The 13,976-nt window shown below is 38.0% G+C and overlaps 1 non-coding gene across 1 annotated transcript; it reads left to right on the top strand.

Moving 5' to 3' along the window:
• Window positions 1–671: 671 nt before the first annotated feature.
• Window positions 672–779, top strand: LOC148562197 (small nucleolar RNA R71). The gene has a single exon (XR_015887386.1). It is a non-coding gene; the product is annotated as a small nucleolar RNA R71 (small nucleolar RNA).
• The last annotated feature ends 13,197 nt before the right edge of the window (window positions 780–13,976 follow it).

Raw genomic sequence — 13,976 nt, 5'->3', positions numbered from 1 at the left:
TTACTCAGCTGGCCCACTTGTGCTTCCAAATTTCTAATGGAAGATCTTGTTTTATTCATGAAACTCACAGTGGCCTTGGATAGATCAGAGACTAGATTTGCTAAATCAGAAGCATTTTGTTCAAAGTTCTCTGTCTGTTGCTGAGTTGATGATGGAAAAGGCTTGCTGTTGCTAAACCTGTTTCTTCCACCATTGTTAAAGCCTTGTTGAGGCTTTTGATCCTTCCAAGAAAAATTTGGATGATTTCTCCATGATGAGTTATAGGTGTTTCCATAAGGTTCACCTAAGTAATTTACCTCTGCTATTGCAGGGTTCTCAGGATCATAAGCTTCTTCTTCAGAAGATGCCTCTTGAGTACTGTTGGATGCAGCTTGCATCCCATGCAGACTCTGAGAGATCATATTGACTTGCTGAGTCAATATTTTATTCTGAGCCAATATGGCATTCAGAGTATCAACCTCAAGAACTCCCTTCTTCATAGGCGTCCCATTACTCACAGGATTCCTTTCAGAAGTGTACATGAACTGGTTATTAGCAACCATGTCAATGAGTTCTTGAGCTTCTGCAGGCGTTTTCTTTAGGTGAATGGATCCACCTGCAGAAGTGTCCAGTGACATCTTTGATAGCTCAGATAAACCATCATAGAATATATCCAGGATGGTCCATTCTGAAAGCATGTCAGAAGGACACTTTTTGGTCAACTGTTTGTATCTTTCCCAAGCTTCATAGAGGGATTCACCTTCTTTCTGTCTGAAGGTTTGAACATCAGCTCTAAGCTTGCTCAGCTTTTGAGGAGGAAAGTACTTGGCTAAGAAATCCGTGACCAGCTTATCCCAAGAGTTCAGGCTGTCTTTGGGTTGAGAATCCAACCATAATCTAGCTCTGTCTCTTACAGCAAAAGGGAAAAGCATGAGCCTGTAGACTTCAGGATCTACTCCATTAGTCTTAACAGTATCACATATCTGCAAGAATTCAGTTAAGAACTGAAAAGGATCTTCAGATGGAAGTCCATGAAACTTGCAGTTCTGCTGCATCAGAGAAACTAATTGAGGTTTCAGCTCAAAATTGTTTGCTCCAATGGCAGGAATGGAGATGCTTCTTCCATGTAAATTGGAATTAGGTGCAGTAAAGTCACCAAGCATCTTCCTTACATTATTATTATTTTCGGTTGCCATCTCCTTCTTCTGTTCGAAAATTTCTGAAAGGTTATCTCTGGATTGTTGTATTTTAACTTCTCTTAATTTTCTCTTCAGAGTCCTTTCAGGTTCTGGATCTGCTTCCACAAGAATGTTCTTATCCTTGCTCCTGCTCATATGACAAAGAAGAGGGCACAGAAAAATAATAATAATAATAGAGATCCTTTATACCACAATATAGGGATCCCTGTGTGAGTAGAAGAAGAGGGGGAGACAAAGAATGTAATATAATGGAAGAAACACAACTGTGAGGATGGCAGAGATGTGAGATGAGATGTTAGGATATGAATGAATAAATAGAATAAGATGGGGGAGGGATAATTTTCGAAAATTATTTTGAAAAAGAGTTAGTGATTTTCGAAAATGGTTTTTGAAAATTGTTAGTATTTTTTCGAAAATTTTTTTTTAAAATTAAAAATAAAAATAATTAGTTAATTAAAAAGAAATTTTTGAAAAAGAGGAAAGATATTTTCGAAAATTAGAGAGAGAGAGTTAGTTAGGTAGTTTTGAAAAAGTTAAGAAACAAACAAAAAGTTAGTTAGTTAGTTGAAACAAATTTTGAAAAGATAAGAAGTTAGGAAGTTAGAAAAGATATTTTTGAAAAAGATAAGATAAGAAGATATTTTTGAAAAGATATGATTGAAATTAGTTTTGAAAAAGATTTGATTTTTAAAATCACAATTAATGACTTGATTCATAAGAAATCACAAGATATGATTCTAGAACTTAAAGTTTGAATCTTTCTTAACAAGCAAGTAACAAACTTCAAATTTTTGAATCAAAACTTTAATTGATTATGTTATTTTCGAAAATTATGATATAAAATAAGAAAAAGGTTTTTGAAAATTATTTTTTTGGAATTTTCGAAAATAATCATGAATTTTGAAAAAGATTTTGAATTTTGAAAAATATTTTGAAAAAGATAAGATTTTCAAATTGCAAATTTGATTTGACTCATAAGAAACAACTTGATTTTAAAATTTTTTGAAAAAGTCAATCCAAATTTTCGAATTTGATGAGAGAAAAAAAAGAAAGATATTTTTTTATTTTTAAAATTTTTATGAAAAACATGAAAATTATGCAATGCATGAAATTTTTAGATCTAAACATGTGATGCATGCAAGAATGCTATGAATGTCAAGATGAACATCAAGAACATAATTTTGAAAAATTTTAATGCAAAGAAAACATGCAAGACACCAAACTTAGAATTCTTTAATGCTTAGACACTAAGAATTCAAGAATGCATATGAAAAATAATAAAAGACAGAAAACAAAAAATCATCAAGATCAAACAAGAAGACTTACCAAGAACAACTTGAAGATCATGAAGAACACTATTAATGCATGATATTTTCGAAAAAATGCAAGATGCATATGCAATTGACACCAAACTTATAACATGACTCAAGACTCAAACAAGAAACACAAAAATATTTTTGATTTTTATGATTTTCTAATTTTTTTGTATTTTTATTTATTATTTTTTTTTTCGAAAATTATTGTGAAAAATAAAAATAAGGATTTCAAAATTTTTAATATGAATTCCAGGAATCTTGCCATGTTAGTCTTAAAGCTCCAATCAAATGGTCAGGCATGGCTTAATAGCCAGCCAAGCTTTAGCATATAATTACATGGACTGGAGTGATTAGTTGAATGCCAATCCCAAAGTAGTTTGGGTATGGCTTTACAGCCAGATAGGCTTCAACATGCTTCATGAAACACTAGAATTCATTCTTAAAAATTCTGAAGAAAAATAATATTTTTGAAAACATTTTTTTTTCGAAAACAAGTGAGAAAATTTTGAAATATTTTTGAAAAATTTTTGAAAAGAAAACAAAAAGAAAATTACCTAATCTGAGCAACAAGATGAACCGTCAGTTGTCCAAACTCGAACAATCCCCGGCAACGGCGCCAAAAACTTGGTGCACGAAATTGTGATGCATATCCATGGCTTCAAAGGCCTGGTGCTCTGATCTAGTTTTATTGTCTGTCACAACTTCGATACAACTAACCAGCAAGTGCACTGGGTCGTCCAAGTAATACCTTACGTGAGTAAGGGTCGAATCCCACGGAGATTGTTGGTATGAAGCAAGCTATGGTCACCTTGTAAATCTCAGTCAGGCAAATATAAAGTGATAATGGTGTTTTCGAATATTAATTAATAAAAAGTAGAGATAGAGATACTTATGTAAATCATTGGTAGGAATTTCAGATAAGCGAATGGAGATGCTTTTCGTTCCTCTGAACCTCTGCTTTCCTGCTATCTTCATCCAATCAGTCTTACTCCTTTCCATGGCTGGCTTTATGTGATACATCACCACTGTCAATGGCTACTTTCGGTCATCTCACGGGAAAATGATCCAATGCCCTGTCACGGCACGGCTAATCGTCTGGAGGCATCACCCTTGTCAATGGCTTCATCTTATCCTCTCAGTGAATAATATGCTCACGCACCCTGTCACGGCGTGGCTATTCATCTGTCGGTTCTCGATCATGCCGGAATAGGATTTACTATCCTTTTGCATCTGTCACTAATGCCCTGCAATCGCGAGTTCGGAGCTCGTCACAGTCATTCAATCATTGAATCCTACTTGGAATACCACAGACAAGGTTTAGACCTTCCGGATTCTCTTGAATGCCGCCATCATTCTAGCTTACGCCACGAAGATTCTGGTTAAGAGATCTAAGAGATATTCATTCTAGCTTATTTCATGTAGAACGGAAGTGTTTGTCAGGCACGTGTTCATAAGGGAGAAGGATGATGAGCGTCACACATAATCATCACCTTCATCACGTTCTTGGGTGCGAATGGATATCTTAGAAGAGAAATAAGAAGGATTGAATAGAAAACAGTAGTACTTTGCATTAATCTTTGAGGAACAGCAGAGCTCCACACCTTAATCTATGGAGTGTAGAAACTCTACCGTTAAAAATACATAAGTGAAGGTCCAGGCATGGCCGAGATGGCCAGCCCCCTAAAATGTGATCAAAGGATCATAAGGTAATCCAAAGATGCCTAATACAATAGTAAGAGGTCCTATTTATAATAAACTAGCTACTAGGGTTTACATGAGTAAGTATTTGATGTATAAATCCACTTCCGGGGCCCACTTGGTGTGTGTTTGGGCTGAGCTTAAGTGTTTCACGTGCAGAGGCCATTTGTGGAGTTGAACGCCAGTTTTTGTGCCAGTTTGGGCGTTCAACTCTGGTTTTGGATCCTTTTCTAGCGCTGTACGCCAGATTTGGGTAGAAAGCTGGCGTTGAACGCCAGTTTACGTCGTCAATTCTTGGCCAAAGTATGGACTATTATATATTTCTGGAAAGCCCTGGATGTCTACTTTCCAACGCAATTGGAAGCGCGCCATTTCAAGTTTTGTAGCTCCAGAAAATCCACTTTGAGTGCAGGGAGGTCAGAATCCAACAGCATCAGCAGTCCTTTTTCAACCTCTGAATCTGATTTCTGCTCAAGTCCCTCAATTTCAGCCAGAAAATACCTGAAATTACAGAAAAACACACAAACTCATAGTAAAGTCCAGAAATGTGAATTTAACACAAAACCTATTAAAAACATCCCTAAAAGTAACTAGATCTTACTAAAAACATACTAAAAACAATGTCAAAAAGCGTATAAATTATCCGCTCATCACACGTCCTCAGCAACTCCAACCACCGAGATTATGCTTTTATCTGCCAAAACAAAATGTGCTGTCGACGTTTTTAAGGGAGGGAGCCTCAAAGCATCATATACAGATAATGGCATAATACTCACGCATGCAGCTAAATCACACATGCAGTGAAAAAATTGTACACCCTCAATAGTAATAATAGCCATGCACGGACCCGGATCACTACATTTTTCCGGTACAGTACCTATTAAAGCAGAGATAGAGCTAACTAGGGGAATAGTTTTTAAGTCATGTATTTTATCTTTATTCATGTATAAATCTTTTAGAAACTTAGCATACTTAGGTACCTGGCGAATGGTATTAAAAAGGGGAATAGTTACCTCAACCTTTTTGAAGATCTCCACCATCTTGGGGTCCAGCTCCATCTGCTTCCTGGGTTTCCTAGCAAGGTGAGGAAAAGGAATGGGAATGGCTTCTCTTGTAACCTCATCTTCCTTTGGTACTCCATTCCTTGGTTGAGCTGCTTCTTCTTCAACCATGTCTTGTACTTCATCCTCTTCTTCAGCATCCTCTACCTCAACAATGTCTTCAACATGAATGTCTTCTTTTGAGCTCGGCTCCTCTTGACTCCTCTCTTGCAGTGTGGTTCCAGACCTCAAAGTAATGGTATTGATTCCACCTTTGGGGTTGGGTAGAGGTTGAAAAGGTAGTGTACTGGAGCTTGAAGGTTGATTGTTGGGAGTAGAGGGTGGTTCCAAGCGAGATATGAGTGCTTGTAGAGTGGAGTTAAGACCGTTTATGGTAGAATTAAGTGTATTCTGAATGTCTTTTTGTCCTTGCACAATAGAGCGAAGCATCTCATCATTGGAAGAGGAAGGGGTAAGTAATTTGAGGGGCTTGCTGTTGGTTGTTCTAAGGCATTGACGAACGGATTTTGACGGTTTAGAATTTCAGAAATGAAATCTCATTGCAAGTATAGTTTCTAAACCAACAATAATACTTTCATACAAAAAATTGTTTGTCACAAGTAACAAATCCCAATAAAAATAATAACCGAAGTATTCAAATCTCGGGTCATCTCTCAAGGAATTACAGGGAAGTGTAGTTTATTATTGGTCATGGAAAAGTATCTTTTTGGGTTTTTGAAATAAGGAACAAGGAAATAAAATGGCAAGAAATCAAATTAATAACTAAGAAAACTCTTGGCAAGGTATGAAAATTAGAAGACCTATCCTAGTTATCCTTATCAATTGTGATGAGAATTGTTCGTTGCTCCCACTTAGTTAACCTTTAACTATGAAGGAAAGTCAAGTGGATAAATCAATTTGATTCCTCAAGTCTTAGTCAACTCCTAAGGAAAGACTAGCTTTAGAGGGATCCAAATCAACTAGCAAATTTCAATTATTAATCAACAAGGGAGTTTGATAACTCAAGAGTCTCCAATTACTCAACCAAAGCCAAAAGGAGAGAAATCTATACTAAAACCCAACCAAACATTTTGTCAAACACTTGGAAGGCATAACATAAAAACATAGAAATTAATAAGAGATAATAAAACCTAAACAACCAATTGCAAGCATCAATGATGACAAATAAAGAAAGAAGCAATAAATATGAAATTAAATCTAACATGAAGGGTTCATAAATTAAAAATAGCAACATAAAGTAATCAACAAGGGAAATAAATAAACTAGAAAGCTAGAATAATTAAAAGTAGAAGAGAAACTAAATTGAAATAAGATAGAATTCAGAAATTAAAAAGGAATAAAACTAAGAATCCTAAAACCTAGAGAGAGGAGAGACCCTCTCTCTCTAGAAAACTACATCTAAAACCTAAAATTATGTGAGTGAAAGTTGTATGAATCAATGAATGTGATTCCCCCACTCTGCAGCCTCTAATATGTGCTTTTCGGGCTTGAAACTGGGCCAAAAACAGCCCAGAAATCCCCCAGCAATTTCTGATACATCCAGCACGTGGCTCTGTCACGCGTATGCGTCGTCCACGTGTATGCGTCGTTAAACTTTTGCAAGGTCACGCGTACGCGTGATGCACACGTGCGTGTCGCCTAAATGCATGGCAACTATGACAAATTGAATATTATTTTGAAGCCACAGATGTTAGCTTTCCAACGCAATTAGAACCACCTCATTCGGACCTCTGTAGCTCAAGTTATGATCGATTTAGTATGAAGAGGTCAGGCTTGACAGCTTAGCAATTCCTTCAATTTCTTGTATTCCTTCCACTTTTGCATGCTTCCTTTCCATCCTCTAAGCCATTCCTGCCCTATAAACCTTGAGAACACTTAACAAACATATCACGGCATCGAATGGTGATAAGAGAGGATTAATAATTAGCAATTTTAAGGCCAAAGAAGCATGTTTTCAATCAAAGCACAGAACTAGGAAGGAAAATGTAAAACATGCGAATTATATGAATAAGTGTGAGAATAATGGATAAAATCCACTCAATTAAGCACAAAATGTACAACGAAATAGTGGTGCATCAAGCACTTGGGATTGCCTTTGGTGAGGTGCTCGGTAAGTCTGGCCTTGGATCTGCTGTTGGTATGGGGGTTCTGTTGATACCGGTTCTGCTGATCGTTATTGTTGTTCCACCTCTAATTTCTACCATTGTCTCTGCCTCCTTGATTGTAGCTGTCCCTCCATCCTTGGTTGGAATTGTCTCTCGAGCCTTGTTGGAATTATCTCTCCATCCCTGGTTTGAGTTGTCTTGTCAACCTTGATTGTAGTTTCCACCTTGGTTATAATTACTGCCTTGTTGATAATTCCCTTGATTCGGGCAGTTATAGTAGTTGCTAGTAGCTGCCAAGGTGTTGTCTTCTTGTTATTGGAGTTGTGGACATTCATCAGTGTAGTGGGAATAGCAGGCACATATTCCACACACTTTTTGAGGAACTAACTGTTGACACTGTTGTTGTGGAGGAGGCTGAGGTTGTTGTTGATTCAACTGTAGCTGCTTCAGTATGTTGGTCATCTCTCCCAGAGTTTGTGTGAGAGCAGCAGTCTCACTTCTAGAAGAAACCTCCGCAATAGCCTTGGGATGGTTGTTCCTGTGCCTGGCATTGCGGGTAGACTCAGCTAGATCGGCAATCAGTTGCCACGCTTCTGTTGTCTTGTACTTAGTCAGAGAGCCATTACTCGCAGCATCTAATATAGTCTTGTCTTGAGGCTTCATGCCTTGTGTAAAATAACTAATCAACACCAACTGGTCAATCTTGTGGTGGGGACATGAGTCTAGGAGATTCCTGAAACGTTCCCAATACTCGTAGAGAGTCTCTGACTCGCCTTGGATAATATAAGAAATTTCTTTTCTCAGTCTATCTGTAACTTCAGCTGGAAAGTATTTGTCCAGGAATTCCCTTCTGAGCAGATCCCAATTAGTAACAACTTCTTCAGGTTGAGTGTAGAACCACTCCCTTGCCTTTCCCTCAAGAGAAAACGGGAAGGCATATAGCCAAATCATCTGCACCATGACGCCTAGTAGTTGAGCAGGCTGTCTGAAAATCTCTGAGGTGCTTGATAGGCTCTTGAGCAGGTAGGCCATGAAACTTAGGCAGTAGATTGATTAGTGGAGTCTTCAGTTTAAAATTTGCAGCCAGATTTGGGTGATGCGCTTGATACGGTTACAGTGTAAAATCCGGAGCTCCTGCTTCCTGTAGAGTAATCCTTCTGGGCTCCGCCATATTACCTGCGCGTAAATCAACAGAATCAGTAGAAGAGGAGCTTGTTTCTTCCTTAAATGGCGCTTCAGATTCGCCCTCAGATGAGATTGGTGAATTGGTAGTAACCACTTCACAACCCTCAGAGGCTAACCGACGTCGAGCTTGCCTAATACGTGAAATAGTTCTTTCGATTTCAGGATTAAATGCGGCTAAGCTCGGATCAGGTAGTGAACGCGTCATTCAATGAAAGAAATATACAGCTCATGGTAATAAAATAAAATAAAATATTCAAATATGGAAATTTAAAAATATTTACACCAACCAATAATTTAGCACACTGTTGCAACTCCCCGGCAACGGCGCCAAAGATTGACGGGCGGAAAATTGCCGATTAAGAATTTATAATAAGAACAGCGTTGCAAGTACAGTTCTTAACCGATGAAAATTCCGCTTATCAATTTAGAAAGAGTTGTCACAATTTTAGAATAAAATACTGGGAATAGAATTTCCAGGTCGTCTCCCAACGAGTTGACAAAAGAGTGCAATTTATTGGTCAAGAATTTTCTGAGAAATTTAGAGTTGGAGAACGGAAAAATAAAATAATTATAAATTAAAACAATGGAAATTAACAAGAGAATTTATGTAATTAAAATAAAAAGCCTTGACTGGGAGAAGATTAATTGGAATTTCTATCCTTGTTGGATTTTTCCAAGTGTAATAGTAAGAGGTTGTTGTTCTACTTAGTTATCCCTTACCTAATAGAGGAAAGTCAAGTAACTAGCTAACTCTGAACATCCGCCACATTCCGCCTGAGAAAGATGATTATTCAAAGATTAAAGTGGATGTGTTCAAGGGGAGGATGTCTTTGGCTCCTATTCTTAAGAGAATTGGCCGTCCTGGTGCATCTTGGGAGTTTAGCAAAAGGAGGAAATCTGTTTCCACTAGTATTGCTTACTCCGATTTGAATGCCGAGACGTGTATATGGCATCAGATTGTGGCAGACTACATCATCCCGAGCACCCATGCTACCCATGTCAGATTTAGAACTGCTTTGCTACTTTGAGCTATTATAGAAGGAAAGAATATAGCCGTTGTGCCTTTGATACGCAAATCGATTTGAAAACTCATTGAAAAGAAAAAGATCAACATTCCTTTTCCATCGATGGTGATACATTTAGCAATAGCAGCGGGGGTAGAGAGGCAACCGACGGACGTCATGTTCGAGAGTCCAAATGGCAACAAGTTCATTCCGAGGGGAGAATTGGATGGATCATCAAAGAAAACACCCTCCAAGAGGAAGGAACCCATAGCACCACCATCAAGTCTACCAACTTCATCAACTCCTTTACCGTTTCTCCGGCCTCTTCCGGAATTATTCCAAGGCATCTTGCACGATATCCACCACATGGAGCATCTTGAGCACAAATGTTTCGAGTGGATAGCAGAAAAGCTACAAGGAAAAGACCCCAGCCCAACTCCCAAAGCTTCATATGAATTAGTTGGGGAGGAGGAGGATGAAGATGACCAACTAATTTCTGAGACCACCGGCTGAAGGTGGACCCCTGAAGTTATTTTTCTCCTGGATCGTAAGCATGCACGGAAGACCGTGCACGAACTAAGTGTGGAGGAAGATCGACGACTTCGTAGGGGTAAAATTCCTTTCTCAAAACACTTTGCAATACTTTTTTAGTTCTTTTTCTTCATTTTTAGTAGCTTTATCTCTATGGTATTTTGGTTGGTTTGTTTGTATATATCTCTTTATTGTTCATAGTTATATGGTAGTTAATGTTTGCATGTGCATGATAGAGTGAATAAATTTGGTGAAACACCAAGAAATTTCTATGAAATCTTTCTTAGGGCGTACCATTAAATCTTGTATTTTTCAACTTGCTTGAAGTATTCTATTTGTACAACATAGAAAAGAGCTAGAACAACATACCTTGTGAGATTTGAGCTCTAATAGATGGTTGCATTTTTTAACCATAATGTTTGTTCTTGTGTGATTATACTCCTTTTTTATTGTGATCATTGATTTGCATGATTCTTTATGTCCTGTATTTGTTGTTTGGATGCATTTAGCATGATTGAGGCCATCTTTGATGTTGAACTCACCAACCTATATGGCCAACCTTGTATTCACCTTTGTGAACTTCTGTTGAGCCTGTAAATCCCCTTTTGTTATGATTTTAGCACATTATTATCCCTTAAGTGAAAAACCATTGATGTCCCTGAATTACTCTTTGATTAGCTTGGGTGGATTAGTGTGTATATTCTAAGTGTGAGGGAGGGGGGATTGTTGGGAAGAATTGGTGATAGAGGCATGGAACTCATTGTGAAAAAATTGGCAATTGGGTAATGCTCAAGCATTCATTGTTTTAAGTCATATGCATCTCTTGTGCTAACAAAAACAAAAAAAACCTGTGCATAATAGAATGTGAAATAAAAAGTTGAAATAAAGGATGCATATGTTCATGTTTCGAAAAGAAAGTGCATGAGTAGGGTGAGATAGGAGAAAAGTGGGTAGATAGGTTGTATTGTTATGAGTATATAGGCAATATAGGATTAGGTGGACACTTAAGCTAATCAAAGAACTAATTCTTTAAGTCCACTTAACCATATATATCCTACCTAAATCCTAGCCCCATTACAACCCTCCAAAGACCTCATGATATCTGTTTTTCATGTATCAAATACTAGTTGATTGTTAGATGACTTGCAAATCTTTAAAAAACATGATTAAAGGAAAATTGAGTGATTAAGCCCTAAACACTGAGCGAATTGAGTGAATACACATCCAGTGAGGGGTTCGATTGCTCAATTCTATGTTCTTGCATCTCATGTTATATCTTCTTGCAAGTTGGTTGTTGGTTAGTTTTGAAAATTTCAATTCAACTCTTTGGACATTGATTTTAGTGCATAAACTCTTTGCATTGGCCCTAAAGCTTTCTTTTGATGGATTGAAATTTCATGGTTTGTTTTACCAACTCCTTGCATAGTACATATTAGTAGTAACCTTTAGGATAGTTGCATGCATTTAGGTAGTACATAGAATAAATTATTTTTCCTTTTATCTATCTCCTTTGATTATGTTTAGCATGAGGACATGATAGTGTTTAAGTGTGAGGAAATTGATGAATCCATATTTGATGATGATTTTTGGTTGAAATTGAATGGATTTCATCATATAAACTTGCACTTATTCCCTTAAATAGTATGCTTTTGAACTTTCCTCCTAATTTGTGCTTGATTATGAAAACATACTCTTTTGTTCCTAATTTGATTAATTTTATCCCATTTGCCTTCTATTCGATGCCTTGATGTTATTTATGAGTGATTTCAGATGTATAAGGTAGAAATGGCTTGGAAAGAATGGAAGAGGAGCATGCAAAGTGGAGGAAGCATGAAGAATCAAAGGAGAAGAGCACAGCGATGTGTGTGTACGCACAGACCTGCGTGCATACACACAACCATCAGAGCAGAGCCACGTGTGCGCGTGAGCCGCAGCGTGCGCGTGAGCCGCAGCGTGCGCGTCGCGCATCCATTCAAGCATCGCCTAGTGTGCGTGCGAACAACCTCTTGTGCGTACGCACAGGAAGAGATTTTGGCAGAGTGCGTGGTGTGGGAAATCGTGATTCACACTTTTCACATCTCCGCACAACTAACTAGTAAGTGCACTGGATCGTTCAAGTAATAAACCTTACGTGAGTCAGGTTTGATCCCACGGAGATTGTCAGCTTGAAGTAAGCTATAGTCATCCTTGTAAATCTCAGTCAGGCGGATTCAAATGGTTATGAGGTTTTGATAATTAAAATATAAATAAAACATAAAATAAAATAAAGGTACTTATGTAATTCATTGGTGGGAATTTCAGATAAGCTTCTGGAGATGCTTTGTTGCTTATGAACCGCTGTTTTCCTATTGCCTTCTTCCAACCATGCATGCTCCCTTCCATGGCGAGCTGTAGGATCCTCTCAGTGAAAATGGTCCTCTAAGATTTCTACACGGCTAATCAACTATCGGATTTCTCGTCTCAGATGAAAAATACCAGGTACAGCTACCGCATGGTTAATCATCTGTTGGTTCCCGCTAGCGTCGGAATAGAATCCATTGATCCTTTTGCACACTGTCACTGCACCCAACATTCGCAGGTTTGAAGTTCATCACAGTCATTCCTTCCCAGGTCCTACTCGGAATACCACAGACAAGGTTTAGACTTTCCGGATCCCAAGAATACTGCCAATTATTCTAGCCTATACCACGAAGATACTAATCTCACAGACTTGGTCCGTGTATTAGATACCCAAGAGAATATACTCCGGCTGTCGTCCAATGACTACGTTGAACATCATGTAGACCGCTTGTGGTTGTCAGGCACGCGGATCTAAGCTAAGTGAGTAACGAAGATTGGGTGATTGTCACGGGTCACCCCTTCATTCTGACTTAACTGAATTAAGAACGAGTGTATATCTTGGACAAGAAGTAGGCGTGAATTGAAAGAAAAACAACAATACTTGCATTAATTCATGAAGAATAGCAGAGCTCCACACCTTAATCTATGGGGTGTAGAAACTTTACCGTAGAAAATACATAAGTGAAAATAGTCTACGCATGGCCGTGAGGCCAGCCTCTCAAAACGTGAACAATGGTCAAAAGATCAAAAGTGATCAAAAGATATAAAATAAATCTCTAAAAGTAGTTTTTATACTAAACTAGTAACCCAGGTTTACAGAAAATGAGTAACTAAGTGCAGATAGTGCAGAAATCCACTTTCGGGGCCCACTGATGAGCGGATAATTTATACGCTTTTTGGCATTATTTTTACATAGTTTTTAGTATGATTTAGTTAGTTTTTAGTATATTTTTATTAGTTTTTAATGAAAATTCACGTTTCTGGACTTTACTATGAGTTTGCGTGTTTTCTGTGACTTCAGGTATTTTCTGGCTGAAATTGAGGGACCTGAGCAAAAATCAGATTCAGAGGTTGAAGAAGGACTGCAGATGTTATTGGATTCTGACCTCCCTGCACTCAAAGTGGATTTTCTGGAGCTACAGAACTCCAAATGGCGCGCTTTCAATTGCGTTGGAAAGTAGACATCCAGGGCTTTCCAACAATATATAATAGTTCATACTTTGTCCGAGTTTAGATGATGCAAACTGGCATTAAACGCCAGTTCCATGCTGCATTCTGGAGTCAAACGCCAGAAACAGGTTGCAAAGTGGAGTTAAATGCTAGAAACTGGTTACAAACTGGTGTTCAACTCCAAGAGAAGCCTCTACACGTGTAAAGCTCAATGCTCAGCCCAAGCACACACCAAGTGGGCCCCGGAAGTGGATTTCTGCATTATTTACTCATTTCTGTAAACCCTAGTAACTAGTTTAGCATAAATAGGACTTTTTACTATTGTATTTACATCTTTGGATTGTCTTTTGATCCTTTGATCACGTTTTGGGGGCTGGCCATTCGGCCA

This window comes from Arachis ipaensis, chromosome B6, assembly GCF_059453495.1.
Source record: "Arachis ipaensis isolate K30076 ecotype BB chromosome B6, ASM5945349v1, whole genome shotgun sequence".
Taxonomy (NCBI): domain Eukaryota; kingdom Viridiplantae; phylum Streptophyta; class Magnoliopsida; order Fabales; family Fabaceae; genus Arachis; species Arachis ipaensis.
Note: the sequence above shows the minus strand (reverse complement) of the source record. Positions and strands in the feature narration are given on the sequence as shown.